Consider the following 16,269-nt stretch of genomic DNA (forward strand, 5'->3'; position numbering starts at 1 on the left):
GAGAGAGGATTCAAAAAGACCTAAATAAACTGGAGCAGTGGGCAGCAACCAACAGAATGGTTTTTAACAGGGAAAAATGCAAAGTACTACATCTGGGCAATAAAAATGAAAAAAACATATACAGAATGGGAGGAATAGAGCTAAGCAACAGTACATGTGAAAAAGACTTAGGTATACTAATAGATCATAGACTGAACATGAGTCAACAGTGTGATGCAGCAGCAAAAAAGGCAAATACAATTCTGGGATGTATTAACAGAAGCATACAGTCTAGATCACGTGAAGTCATTATCGGTCTTTACTCCTCTTTGGTCAGACCTCATCTGGAATACTGTGTACAGTTTTGGGCACCACATTTTAAAAAAGACATAGACAAACTGGAGCAAGTTCAGAGAAGAGCGACCAGAATGGTGACTGGTCTGCAAACCATGTCCTATGAGGAACGGTTGCAGGATTTGGGAATGTTTAGCTTGCAAAAAAGAAGACTGAGAGGAGACTTAATAGCTGTCTACAAATATGTCAAGGGCTGTCACATTGTAGAAGGATCATCTTTATTCTCATTTGCACAAGGAAAGACTAGAAGCAATGGGATGAAACTAAATGGGAGGAGACACAGATTAGATATTAGAAAAAACTTTTTGACAGTTAGGGTGATTAATGAGTGGAACAGGCTGCCACGAGAGGTGGTGAGTTCCCCTTCAATGGACGTCTTCAAACAGAGGCTGGACAGACATCTGTCTGAGATGATTTAGTGAATCCTGCTTTGAGCAGGGGGTTGGACCAGATGACCCAGGAGGTCCCTTCCAACTCTACCATTCTATGATTCTATGATTCTATGATAGTAGTTGGCGAAGCCCAGGAACCGCTGAATGGCCTTCAACCCCTCCGGTCGGGGCCATTTCTCGATGGCAGACAGTTTCTCTGGATCCATTCGTAGGCCGGTCTGAGAAATAATGTAGCCCAAAAACGGAAGCGAGGTCTGCTCAAAGAGGCACTTCTCATATTTAGCGAAGAGGTGGTTCTGCCTGAGCCTGAGCAGGACCTGACGAACGTCCCTCCAGTGAGTCTGGAGATCCGGAGAGAAGACCAAGATGTCGTCCAGGTACACCACAACGCAGGAGTAGAGAAGGTCCCGGAAGATGTCATTGACCAACTCTTGAAAGACGGCAGGAGCGTTACAGAGACCAAAGGGCATTACCAGATATTCATAGTGGCCGTCCCGGGTGTTGAATGCAGTCTTCCATTCATCCCCTTGACGGATACGGACCAGGTTGTACGCCCCACGGAGGTCCAGTTTGGTGAAGACTCTAGCCCCCCTCAGGCGATCAAATAATTCTGGAATGAGCGGAAGGGGGTACTTATTCTTCACCGTGATCTGGTTAAGGCCTCTATAGTCTATACAGGGACGGAGAGAGCCGTCCTTCTTTTTTACGAAGAAGAAGCCTGCTCCCGCCGGGGAGGTAGATTTCCGGATGAATCCCCTGGCCAAATTCTCCTCAATATATTCGGACATCGACCGGGTCTCAGCAGCAGACAATGGGTAAATACGCCCACGGGGAGGAGTAGTACCGGGTAATAGGTCGATAGGACAGTCGTATGGTCTATGAGGGGGTAATGTCTCTGCCTCCTTTTTATTAAAGACATCAGCAAATGACCAATAGGGAATCGGAAGTCCAGGTAGATTAGTTGGGGTAGGAGAAGGACGGACGGGATGAACAGGAACCAAACAAGTCTTATGACAGTCCTGTCCCCAGCGAAGGACTTCGGTCTGCCAGTCAAGCACGGGTGCATGTCTCTGGAGCCAAGGTAGACCTAGTAAGAGGGCGTGAGAGAGTCCAGGCAGAACATGAAAAGAGATGCTCTCAGAATGCAGCATTCCCACCTGCAGAGTTACGGATTCGGTGATGAGTTGGATGGGACGTGGTAAGAGGCCCCCATCCACAGCAGCGACAGATAATGGTACAGCCAGAGGTTTGGTGGGAATGCGGTATTTTTCTACCAGGGACTGTGAGATAAGATTCCCGGCCGCTCCAGAGTCAAGTTGGGCTAGTTCGAAATAACGATTCTCCCCGCAGATAATAGAGACTGACAGTAGCAGAGATGGAGAGGATTTATTCTTGTCTAGGTTGACCTCTCTGAGCGAACCTAGACACAGGCGTTTCCCGACCTCTCCGGGCAGGTACGGATCCGGTGCTCCTTACTGCCACAGTAGAAGCAGCTCCCTTCGGCACGGCGTAAGTCCTGACGGGTTTTGACCATCTTGGTCTGGTCGACCTGCATAGGCTCAGGAGAGTGTACCTGGGGAGAGACGGATTTCTGAAAAGTAGGAGCTAGACGTGGAAATCTCCTCTCACGGGTGACCTCTTTGGCACGCTCCTGGAACCGTAGGTCAATCCGGGTGGCAAGAGTTATTAGGTCATCGAGAGTGGTAGGAATGTCCCGACCGGCAAGTTCATCTTTAATACGGCCGGACAGACCCTCCCAGAATACGGATACCAGAGCGTCGTTATCCCAGGCCAGCTCCGAGGCAAGGGTACGGAACCGTATGGCATATTGGCCCACGGTGAGACTTCCCTGACGGAGGCGTAGCAGAGATGATGCGGATGAGGTCTTCCGTCCGGGTTCGTCGAAGACTTTCCGGAAAGCCATGAGAAAGGCAGGCAAGTCGGACACCAGGGGGTCTCCTCTCTCCCATAGAGGATTTAGCCAGGCCAGGGCCTCCCCGGTGAGATGGGACATGATGAAGGCAATTTTGGCCCGGTCGGAGTTAAACTGGTGGGACAGGAGTTCAAAGTGCAGGGTGCACTGATTTATGAAGCCCCGAGCCTGGGCGGAGTCGCCTCCGAAGCGAGGAGGTGCAGAAAGCCGGGGTCCGTGGTAGGATACCATGGTATTGGTGGGCAGCGGAGCTGCCGGGTTGCGAGTCATGGCACTGGCGGTGGTTGCTGGTGGAGCAGTCAGAGTGTCCAGGCGAGAATTGACATTCCGCAGGTGACCCAGGATGGACTCCTGTTGGGACCTCTGACGGGACAGTTCATGACAGAGGTCCGAGAGCGAGGGAGCTTGGGTGCCACCGGGTTCCCTGGCCCGAGCAAACTGTAACGGGTCTGGGAGGCGGAACCTCTGAGCTACTATACAAGGGGACGGTCCTTGTAAGGGAGCGGGTGGCGACCAGGGTAGACGGGCAGGCAGTCACAGCAGGTGACTGGGACAGTCTCTGAATGAACGGACAGGAGGTCACGGCAAGTGACCGGGGCAGTCTCTGGATGAACGGGCAGGAGGTCACGGCAAGTGACCGGGGCAGTCTCTGGATGAACGGGCAGGAGGTCACGGCAAGTGACCGGGGCAGTCTCTGGATGAACGGGCAGGAGGTCACGGCAAGTGACCGGGGCAGTCTCTGGATGAACGGGCAGGAGGTCACGGCAAGTGACCGGGGCAGTCTCTGGATGAACGGGCAGGAGGTCACGGCAAGTGACCGGGGCAGTCTCTGGGTAAAGGATTGGTACGACCTGTGGCGACAGATGATAGACGTGAGCTCCCAGGTGAGCAGGCGAGAGTCTCTGGATAATCGGGTGGTCACAGCATGTGACGGCGGAGCCTCCAGGAAGACCAACAGACAGGTAGCAGATGAGCGCTCCCAGGTGAGTGGGCAAGAGTCTCTGGAATAGCAGGTGGTCACAGCACGTGACGGCGGAGCCTCCAGGTAGGCAAGCAGGCAGGTAGCGAAGGAGCGCGCGCTGCCAGCAGAGCGGGAGGAGGACGCCGGGCTCGGAGCAGAGAGGTGAGGGGAACAGCGTCCCTGCCTAGCAGAGGGCAGGGACGCCGACGCTACAGTAGGCTGCAGCAGGCGGCTGCTGCCTCCTGTGCTCCGCCGGTGTCGCTTCCCCCACCACCCACAGCCACAGTATTTATGTATATAGGACTATAAGATGGACCCCCCACTTTCCTTCAAAATTTTGGAGGAAAAAAGTGCGTCTTATACTCCGAAGAATACGGTATATAGTTATTATAGAAGCCAGTGACAGAGTAAAATCTGTGACTTCTCTACATTTAGTGGTCACTACTCACCTGGGCGGTTATCTGTAGGAATCTGCTCTTTACACCGCTCATCACCCATCACATATGTCTCTGTAGTATTAATATGGGTCAGATCTTCACCCTGAAAGAAATATTGTAAAAGTCACAGACAGATGGAGAAGTCACGTGATTCAGAAGAACAGAAAAGATCATAAATGAACATGGCTACCAAAACTGACGTGACAGCAGTAGTTATCACAGAGCTGCAGGTCTCCTGTATCGGCTCCTAATTCTAACCAGTAGTCTCTATAACCAGAAAATTGTGAGAAGATCCAGACAACATCTAATGTCTATGATCAGCATTATCCTGTCATCTCCACCAAGTATAAAACATACACTGAATGGTCACATTGTGAGAAGATCCAGACAACATCTAATGTCTATGATCAGCTTTATCCTGTCATCTCCACCAGATATAAAACATACACTGAATGGCCACATTGTGAGAAGATCCAGACAACATCTAATGTCTATGATCAGCTTTATCCTGTCATCTCCACCAAATATAAAACATACACTGAATGGCCACATTGTGAGAAGATCCAGACAACATCTAATGTCTATGATCAGCTTTATCCTGTCATCTCCACCAAGTATAAAACATACACTGAATGGCCACATTGTGAGAAGATCCAGACAACATCTAATGTCTATGATCAGCTTTATCCTGTCATCTTCACCAAGTATAAAACATACACTGAATGGCCACATTGTGAGAAGATCCAGACAACATCTAATGTCTATGATCAGCTTTATCCTGTCATCTCCACCAAGTATAAGACATACACTGAATGGCGACATTATTAGAGACACCCATCTAGTAGCGCATTGGATTTACGTTGGCCTTCAGGAGCTCAGCTATTTATCACATCAAAGATTCTAGGTGAAGAAATAGTTCTGAAATATTATAGGCCCATGAGGACATGAAAGCTGGCATTTGTCAAAAATTAGCTGGAGGTGCTGACAAGCATAGAACATCCCATTCTACCTCGTCCCAGAGATGAAGTATAGGATTAAGATCTGAGGACTGTGAAGGCCAGGGAAGCAAGAACAAGTAATGTCATGTTCCTGGTGTAAATAAAATGGAAGATCCTGGCACCTCCTGAAGAGAATTACTGTGTAACATAAAGCTTTATTTGTGGTGCTGCAGGATCTACTGTTAAAACAAGGCACTGATGTAAAGTACAAACCAGGAATTGGCTCGAGGGAGATAATTTGCATATTCCTGGTGCATTCTGGAAAGAGTGAAGAGTCTCCGCGAGACAGCCATGGAGCAGTGAAAAAAAGTGTCTTGCAGAGCTCCTCCACTCTAAGATCTTAAAAACCTGTCCAGCTGGCACATAAAGCACGGGCAACACAAAGAAAAACTCATCCAAAGCACCTCATACCTCCTCTGCCTCCCAAGGAAACATCCACTCTTATCTCCTCCAAAGAAACAGCTCAGAGGCACCTCAGACACAGGAGACATCTGAACTCTTGGTGACACAGGAGATACAGGCCAGTAAAAATATTCCAACTCCCACCTCCCCAGCCAAACACCCAAGACTCACTATCTCACTAAGATGGATGGGGATAACACTGCTCACCATGCCACAGATAGCCACAGGGAGTCAGGGCCTTCCTGTAAAATCAAGATGGCTCCAGCACTTCTCTCCACACTGCAGATAAACAGACATGTGGAGTTCAGTGAAAACCCGGCCCCCTTCCCTCCTCTGCAGGTGCTTGCTTTAGAGGGCAGCCAGGGGCACATAACAGATCCTAATGCTCTAAGGCTATGTTCACACACGTTGTGTTTTGCTGCGTATTTTGCAGCAGATTTTTATGCTAATTTTCAGCTGCGTCTAGCAGCTAGCAGTACCTGCAAAGTCTCTGTTCACACATGTTGCTTTTTGTTTGCTGCGTATTTTCTGCCTTGCTTGCGTATTTGGAAAATAAAGCATGTCACTTCTTTTTTGCTGCGTTTTTTTCACCTATAGGAAGTAATGGGTGGTCAAAAATACGCAGCAAATACGTAGCAAAAAATGAAACAAAACCTGCGTTTTTTACGCAGCTGTTTTCCTGCCAGAGAAAAGTTAGGAGCAGGTTTGCAGCAGGAAAAAACACAACGTGTGTGAACATAGCCTAATACAGAATGGAATAAAATCTCTCCCTCTCAGGACATCTTATAACCCTGACACAGACTTGAATCTAACAGCTCCTGGCAGAGAAATGAATGCTTCTCAAGGACCAAATATTATAACATCAGTGTGGTCTACTGTATTCCAGTCTGGTCCCCAGCTGGGGATTCATCAACAGGACAGAATATATGATATTACTGTGCAGCCCATGCAAGACCCGTCAGTTACATGTGAGGAATCTGAACAGGGGTTACATGGTCAATCCCAAGACTTGCCCGCAGGGTTTCCACAGATTTTGTGCACTCAATTGGAGCAAAGCGATAATAATTCCTTTGCAACAATACCCTTTCCAAAAGCAAAGGCGTAGCCATTCTTATTGACAAAAACACATGAGGTAATTGACATTGTCAACGATACCAATGCTAGATATTTGATTTTTATTATAAGAATATGTCAGGGACGTCAGCGACGACACTGGGGAGATCACACACTATCCCACCGCTGCCGTCACTTTATCAGAGATTCACAGGGATTCGCGCACACACGATTCAGGTTACTCACTACGTACCTATAGGCAAGCGAGCAAAAAGCATATGGCATATACACCTTCGGATTCCAGCGCATGGAATATGTGTATATGCCCCCGTACGGTTACTGCCAGCTTCACGATAGCCCAATTATTATTATTGGCTGCCACCACCGTCCCAATTTGAAATAGAATACAGGTCGGATCGAATGCCTGCGCTCTGATAGAGTATATGGCTTCGGGGGAGGGAACAATTACAGAGCAAATGAAACAGAACTATTAAATTTTATATTTAATCCAAAATTGAGGCAGTGTTTAGGAAAAATATACAAAGATTTTACAAAAGGGGACAATGCAGTACAGAATATACAGTTACACAAATAAAACAGGATTAAAGAAGAAACGCACTATAAAATTCGCAGAGATGACTCAGTATAGCTGGAGGGGGGGCGCCCAATTTGACCATTATTCAATGTGATTCTTTGCTTATAGTCTCTATACCCCCCGGCAATGAATAATGAACCATCTTTGGTCGGGTCTTTTATGCCGAAGGGGGGCCTTCCGACACACTCCCCTGGGATGACATCACATGGGCTGGGCTTCATAATTTTATTAGAATCTCTAAATTCTTGGATAACGCTGGTTGATCGCAGAAGCTTCAAAGCAACGCCATATTTTCCGTTATGAATTTACCTTTCTTTAGTGACCACACATGGCGTAGCTGCGATCCGTTAGTCTGGTACTTTTGCGCCACAGCTCCCCAGAGGGGCTTATAGCTACGGAAGAGGATGCGTATTGTTCCTTAGCTGATCCTGCCACTAAAAATATGGGTCCCATTATTATCAGACGTATGGAACTTCAGATATTCCATATTTTGCGCCAGTGCCAGCCGGACTAAAGATTTCTGTTGAATTCTACTGAACTTCTGGGAATAAGACCTTCTCACCTGTATCTAGATTTATTGCAAGCCTGTGTCACTGGAAAACACACTCGCATGCTAATTCGGTTTGCCACCTCTTTGGGATAGCAGCTGCCTGTTAGCCACTTCTAATGTGTGTGCTAATTTGCATACAGACAGCTCTTTAGATCCTGAGCTTTTCTCCTGAGACAAATACTATAGGGGAGGGGGGGTGAAGAGGGTTCTGGGAAAGAGACTTCTTAATATTTTCTTAATATTTATGACAGGGGAGAATAATATTTCCATGACAGAATAGGAGATAAAATTTCACCATTATTAATACATATGCTCCTAATCAACATCAGGCCCAATTTATCATAGATTTGATAGATAAGGTGGTGCCGATTGTCAAAGGAACAGTTATCCTATGCGGTGATTTTAATCTGACATTAGACCCTACCTTAGATAACTCGACAGGGAAAGCGTCTTTATCATACGCGACTATTAAAAAAGTAAAAACACGCACTTCTCAAACTACAACTCTGTGATATATGGAGGCTCACACACCCATCCATCAAGGATTACTCTTTCTATTCTCCTCCTCATGACTCATAGCAGAATCGACTGCATTCTGGTGCAACATCATGCTTTGTCATGGCTTCTAAAGACTGACATAGGAACTATGTTGTGGTCTGATCACTCTCCTGTGTTTTGTTCTCTTGCGGTGTCTTCTCTTTCCAAGTCAGGATGGACATGGAAATTGAACGAAGCTCTACTTCTGGATCCGGTTTGCACTCAGGATGTAGCCGATACCATATAGCATTTCGGGCGAGACCATGAATCAGACGCCTCCTCACCCACAATAAAATGGGAAGCTTTGAAAGGGACGTCTTCATAAAACATGGCTCTCGACTGAAACGTGATAGAGCAGAAAAGATCACACTAGCCATCAGTAAGGTGGAGACTCTAGAACTTGCTCATAAACAGGCTCTTGCCCTGGCAACACTCAGAGAATTATTAACAGCTTGACTAGAAGCTAAGAAATTATTAGATCTAGCCCATAGACATTCACTTCAAGTTTGTCGTAGCAAATTCTATGAATTTGGTAACAAATGTGGTCGCATGTTGGCTAGAGGACTGAAAGCTCAACAATCCCAAAACCATATTCCCAAAATAAAAAATGCAGCAGGCCACATTTTACATAAAACAGAAGATATCTCCACACAATTTCATAAATATTATACTAACCTATATAACTTAGATGGCCCTCCGGACAATACACCCCCACCTGAAAATGTTGTGCATATTTCTGAAGATACATCTTCAGCATCCTTGATGGACAAACCCCTATTATATTCTGAGTTATCCTCTGCGGTCCAATCATTGGTGAGCAGAAAAAGTCCCGTACCCGACATGTTTACTGTTAAGTTTTACAAGACATTCCTTCCCCTACACCCCTTATATTATCATCATTCAACCATGCTTCCAACATTAATCCATTTCCCCCCCAACCTACTGAGGCCCATATCACAATACTCCCTAAATCTGATAGGGACTTTGCTGAATGTCGACTTAAAAATATACGCAAAAATATTGGCAAATAGACTTCAGCCCCTACTCTCTAACCATATTCATTTGGATCAAGTTGGGTTCCTGGTTGGTAGAGAGGCCCGCGATAACACACTAAAAACCATTGATATCATTCACTACGCTCAAACAAGAAACATACATCTTTTAATACTGTCACTCGACGCTGAAAAAGGGTTTGACAGAATATCATGGTCAGCCATCTATTATTCCCTCAAAAAACAATATAGGAGAACTCTTTATAGCTAAAATAATGGCCCTCTATTCAGGGCTGTGGAGTCGGTAAGCCAAACCTCCGACTACGACTCCTCAATTTCCATGTCACCAGCTCCACGACTCTGACATACATGGCTCATGTTTAAGTGATAAATTTACTGTAGCACAGATTAATCTCCGCTAAAAGTCTAGACCTGTAGATCAGGAATAGGACAGACATTTATAGGACATTTCATAACTTTCCCAAATTCTTATGAAAAAATATTCCCCACAAACTGCATTGAACTACTGTAACCAATTTATTATATATTTTAGGAGTTGGAGTCGGTCCATTTTATACATGCTCCGACTCCACCAAAATGGGCTCCGACTCCACAGCCCTGCCTCTATTGTAACCCTTCAGCGAGATTAAAGATAAATGAAACCTTGTCCCCATCATTCACAATCTTTAATGGAACAAGACAGGATTGCCCTCTCTCCCCTCTCCTTTACATCCTCGTGATGGAACATTTATCTTCTATTCGTGATAACCCTGATATTAAAGGCATCACTATAGGGCAAACGGAATATAAATGTTCCACCTTTGCGGATGATGTCCTTCTATACATTACAAACCCACATACGAGCCCACATACGTCAATCCCATCTATTATGGCAGAAGTGGATCATTTTGGCACATGGTCCAATTTCAAAATAAACACCTCAAAATCTCAGGCTCTCAACGTTTCCTTTCCAACTACCACTCAGGCTATCATCCAATCAAATTTTCCCTTTTCTTAGCCTTCACAAGGTATAAAATACTTAGGGATACGCATACATAGTGATCTTTCTCGACTGTTTGACCTCAATTACAAACCCTTGGTCAAATCCATAAGAACCTTAATTCATGGACTGTGAAGCATTTCTCGTGGTTTGGCAGAGTAAATATATTAAAAATGAATATTTTACTTAGACTGCTTTATCTTTTTCAAACTATCCCAACCAGAATCCATTTAAATTTTTGGAAACATCTACATAGTAGCTTTTGTAAGTTCATCTGACCAACTGGTCATCCACGTATTCGTGGTGATATATTAGTCAGGTCTAAACAGATGGGAGGCCTCTGTCTTCCGGATTGTAGAAAATACTACATGGCGGCAGTCCAGGCCAGAATACTCGATTATTTTCACCATGAACATGGGAAGCTTTGGGTTCATATAACACAAACTATATGTTCAAGGGCATTAACTACACTCCCCTGGAACCCACATCCCTCAGTCCTTAAACTCTCTCAACAATCCACATACAGTACAATCCTATCCCTAAATCGAGACATTAAGAAGATCTCTTTAATTGACCCATAGGGCCCATTATACCCAATCTCAGACAATCCCACCTGTCATGGAAATATTAAGAAAATATTAACAATTTCTCATAAACCCCTCTTCCCTTTCACCCCTCCCTTATCCGCCATTTGTCACAAGAGAAGAGCTGACAATCTAAAGAGCGATCTCTCTGTAAATTATCACTCACAGCAGAACTAGCTTAAACAAATGCTGGCACAAGAGAGGTGCTACCAACCCAATTAAAATGCGAGTGTATTTCCCCCTGACAGAGGCAGGGGCTAATTAGACACAGGCTTGCGATAAATCTACATCTAGGTGGGAAGGTTGTATTCTCAGGACGTCAAATTGAATTCAACAGAGCTCTGCAGATGGCCGGAGCCAATATGAAATAAGGAATATCTCCAGTTCCATAATTCTGATAATAATGCGACCCATATTTTGAGTGGCTGGGTAAGCTAGGGAACAATATGGATATTTTCCCGTCGCTGTAAGCCCCTTCGGGGGCTGTGAAGCAAAAGTAACAAAATAGCAGACTGCACCTGTGTCATGTGTGGTCTCTCCCGGAAGCTAAATTCATCAATGGTATCACTTTCGGGCCTCTGCGATCAACCAGCGATCAGTTATCACCTAAAACCAGATATCTTAATAAAAATGTGGAGTCTGGAGTCCAGCCCACGTGATGTCAGCACAGTGGGTGTGTGCTCAGGTTTCCCCTTAGGCATAAAAGAATCCACGGAGGAAGGATGAGTACTCATGTTGGAAGTACATATTTATATATGTAGCATGGGTCCCGTTTGATAACGGCCAGAAGTGGAGTGCTTCCCTCCACCTACACTGAATCGTTTCAGCGATCTCTATATTAAGTCTTCTTTAGTCCTGTTTTATTTTTTGCAACTGTATATTCTGTATTGTAATTGTCCCCTTTGTAAAATCCTTGTATATTTTTCATAACACTGCCTCCCTTTTGGATTAAATATAAAATGTAATAGTCCTGTTTCTTTTGCTCTGAATCGTTCCCTCCCTCGAAGCCATATACGCTACTAGAATGCAGGCGTCCGACCAGGCCTGTATTATATTTCAAATCTGGACGTGGTGGCAGCGAATAATATTAATTGGGCTATCGTGAAGCTGACAGTGACCGTATGGGGGCGTATACACATATTCCATGCGTTGGAATCCGGAGGTGTGACGCCATATGCTCATTGGTCGGTTGCCAATACCTATGTAGTGAGTAGTCGGTGTCGTGTGCTCACGAATCCCTAACCAAATCCTGACAGAGTGACGGCAGCAGTGGGATATTGTGTGATCTCCCCGGTGTCGTCTCGGTGAAACCCTGACATCACCTTTTTACCGGGACTATCTTCCAATAGATTTCTGGGTAGAAGTAAATATCACCCTCTACACTTTGCACATGTACTATCTAACGCATCTTTTATACCCTTCAACGAGATGTTTCAGGACTGCTCTATCCCTCCAAGAGCCGACTATGACTATAGAGAATTGCCACATTTCTATTCCCATGTTAGGAAAGATAGACAGCTCAAAAGGGAACTTACAAATTTTGAAAAACTGTACCAATTTTTTGTGGGGAACATCTATGTGGAATATACACCCATAACCCACTTACTATAAGGGACTGGGTTATGCAGATTTTACAATATGCTTTCACCTCACTATGCAACCGTGAATTTGTGGGCAATGTCTAATATCTAGACGGTGACCTTATGTGCATCTATAGATGCATGAGATTTGAAAATTTAATATCAATCTATTTTAATAGCAACTAATAAAGAATTCATGTTTTATTATTCTATATTCACATCTTTTCTTTTTGCCCCTCCCTAATACAGTGGCTACAGAAATTATTCAGACCCCTTTAAATTTTTCACTCTTTGTTTCATTGCAGCCATTTCGTAAATTCTAAAAAGTAAATTTTTTTCTCATTAAAGTACACTCTGCACCCCATCTTGACTGAAAAAAAACAGAAATGTAGAAATTTTTGCAAATTTATTAAAAAAGAAAAACTGAAATATCACATGGTCATAAGTATTCAGACCCTTTGCTCATATTGAAGTCACATGCTTTCCATTTCCTTGTAATCCTCCTTGAGATGGTTCTACTCCTTCCAGCTGTGTTTAATTAAACTGATAGGACTTGATTTGGAAAGGCACACACCTGTCTATATAAGACCTGACAGCGCATGTCAGACCAAATGGGAATCATGAGCTCAAAGGAACTGTCCAAAGAGCTCAGAGACAAAATTATGGCAAGACACAGATCTGGCCAAGGTTACAAAAGAATTTCTGCATTACTCAAGGTTCCTAAGAGCACAGTGGCCTCCATAATCCTTAAATGGAAGAAGTTTGGGACCACCAGAAGTCTTCCTAGACCTGGCCGTCTTGCCAAACTGAGCAATCATGGGAGAAGAGCCTTGGTGAGAGAGGTAAAGAAGAACCCCAAGATCACTGTGGCTGAGCTCCAGAGATGCAGTAGGGAGATTGGAGAAAGTTCCACAAAGTCAACTATCACGGCAGCCCTCCACCAGTCGGGCCTTATGGCAGAGTGGCCCGACGGAAGCCTCTCCTCAGTGCAAGACATATGAAAGCCCGCATAGAGTCTGCTCAAAAACACATGAAGGACTCCCAGACTATGAGAAATAAGATTCTCTGGTCTGATAAGACAAAGATAGAACTTTTTGGTGATAACTCTAAGCGGTATGTGTGGAGAAAACCAGGCACTGCTCATCACCTGCCCAATACAATACCAACAGTGAAACATGGTGGTGGCAGCATCATGCTATGAGGGTGTTTTTCAGCTGCAGGGACATGACGACTGGTTGCAATTGAAGGAAACATGAATGCGGCCAAGTATAGAGATATCCGGTATGAAAACCTCTTCCAGAGTGCTCTGGACCTCAGACTTGGCCGAAGGTTCACCTTCCAACAAGACAATGACCCTAAGCACACAGCTAAAATAACAAAGGAGTGGCTTCAGAACAACTCTGTGACCATTATTGACTGGCCCAGCCAGAGCCCTGACCTAAACCCAATTGAGCATCTCTGGAGAGACCTGAAAATGGCTGTCCACCAACGTTCACCATCCAACCTGATGGAACTGGAGAGGATCTGCAAGGAAGAATGGCAGAGGATCCCCAAATCCAGGGGTGAAAAACTTGCTGCATCATTGCCAAGAAGGCTCATGGCTATACTAACTCAAAAGGGCGCTTCTACTCAATACTGAGCAAAGGGTCTGAATACTTATGACCATGTCATATTTCAGTTTTTCTTTTTTAATAAATTTGCAAAAATTTCTACATTTCTGTTTTTTTTTGGACAAGATGTTATCAGCGTGACAGCGTGGCAAATCATGGATGTTCGTGGGCAGAGCTGATTTTTTGGCATGAACAAGTCGGAACCCCGAACATGAACCTGAATTTGAAATGCCGAACAAATTCGCTCAACACTAGCAGAGTGTACTTTAACCCCTTTAAAGCCCATGACGTACTATTCCGTACCTGCACCCTGGGACTTAATAGCCAGGTACGGAATAGTACGTCATGGCGATCGCGCCTGCACACAGGCTGTGCGGGCGCGATCGCCGCCGGGTGTCAGCTGATTGTCACAGCTGACACCCGATGCTATGTGCAGGGAGCGGTCCCGCACAGCTCCCGGCACATTAACCCCCGCAATGCTGCGATCGAAGTCGATCGCAGCATTGCGGTGGCTAAGGGGAGGTGATCGCAATACTCATCTCCTCTTCCGGCCTCCAGCGCTGTCTGCCGCGGCTTCCCGGATGTAACCATGACGACCCGATGTCATGACAACATCCGGGTCACCAGACAGCAGGAAGATTTTTTGGTCATGCGCAGTGCATCTTCTCCCTGTGTAGCGCTGACAGCCTGGATAGCACAGGTATGGTGCTCCATTACTGTGCTATGCAGGCGATCAGAATAAAAAAAGTGAAAGTCCCATAGTGTGACAAAGTATAAAAGTAAAAAAAACTGTCAGAAAGTGAAAGAAAAAAAAAAAAATTGTAAAAATATAAAAAAAAATAAAAAAAATAATCCACCAAAAATAAAAATATAATGTACCCATCAATAAATATTATTATGAAAAAAAAACAAAAAAAAACAATAAAACTACACATATTTGGTATCGCCGCGTCCGGAACGACCTGACCTATAAAACTGTCCCACTAGTTAACCCCTTCAGTGAACACGGTAAAAAAAAAAAAAAAAAAAAAAAGACGCAAAAAACAATGCTTTATCATCATACCGCCAAACAAAAAATGGAATAACACGCGATCAAAAAGACGAATATAAATAAAAATGGTACCGCTGAAAACTTAATCTCGTCCCGCAAAAAAACAAGCCACATACAGCTTCATCAGCCGAAAAATAAAAAAGTTATAGCTCTCAGAATAAAGCTATGCTAAAAAATATTTTTTTTCTATAAAATTGCTTTTATTATATAAGAGCGCAAAACATAGAAAAACGATATAAAATGTGGTACCGCTGTAAACGTACTGACCCGAAGAATAAAGCTACCTTATCAATTTTACCACACGCAGAGCAGAATAAAAATTTTGTAAAAAAAACAATTCCTGAATTGTTGGTTTTTGTTTATTCTGCCTCCCAAAAATTGGAATAGAAAGCGATCAAAAAATGTCACGTGCCTGAAAATGGCACCAATAAAAACGTCAACTCATCCCACAAAAAACAAGCCATCACATGACTCTGTCGGCCAAAATATGGAAAAATTAGAGCTCTCAAAATATGGTGATGCAAAAACTAGATTTTACAAAAAAATGCGTCTTTTAGTGTGTGACAGCTGTCAATCATAAAAACCCGATATGATTCTGGTATCGCTGTAATCGCATCAACCCGAAGAATAAAGTCGTCTAATCACTTATACCGCACGAGGAACGGCGTAAAAAATAAACTGTCGGGTTAGGGTTGTGCTAGGGTTGGGGTTGGGGTTGGGCTGAGGTTGGATTAGGGTTGGGGTTAGGGTTGGGATTTTTTTCAAAAGTAAAAAAAAACAACAAAAAAACGATATGGCGACTAGTGTTGAGCGCAAGTGCTCGCTACTTGAGTTTGCATCGGGTGCTCGGGTATGCATTGAGTATTGTGGGTGCTCGAGTGACATGCTCGAGTCTCCGCCCCATATGCTTCGCGGCCAAAAAAAACTTGCGGGGATTGCTTGCCATGCACGAGGAATCCCCGCATGTTTTTTTTTGGGTGTCTAATAACCTTGAAACATGCGGGCAGGGACTTGAGCATGTCACTCGAGCACATGCGATACATGGTGCATACCTGAGTACCCGATGCAAACTCAAGTAGCGAGCACTTGCGCTCAAGACTAATGACAACTTGTTCAATATGATGACCTAATGTTATCAAATTCTGTGTCGTACCTCTGGGTTCAAAATGTTCACTATACCCGTTGATAAAATCCTTGAGGGGTGTAGTTTCCAAAATGAGGTCACTTGTGGAGGGTTTCCACTATTTAGGCTCATCAGGGG

At 44.6% G+C, this 16,269-nt stretch overlaps 1 protein-coding gene across 8 annotated transcripts in view; it reads right to left on the minus strand.

The window, feature by feature from the left end:
• The window catches only part of LOC141271991 (uncharacterized), a 240,378-nt gene that overhangs the window by 169,338 nt on the left and 54,771 nt on the right, over positions 1–16,269 (minus strand). The gene's annotated exons all lie outside the window — the stretch shown is intronic.

Source organism: Phyllobates terribilis, unplaced genomic scaffold, assembly GCF_046119375.1.
Source record: "Phyllobates terribilis strain yellow unplaced genomic scaffold, ASM4611937v1 Scaffold_5__5_contigs__length_657084704, whole genome shotgun sequence".
NCBI lineage: Eukaryota > Metazoa > Chordata > Amphibia > Anura > Dendrobatidae > Phyllobates > Phyllobates terribilis.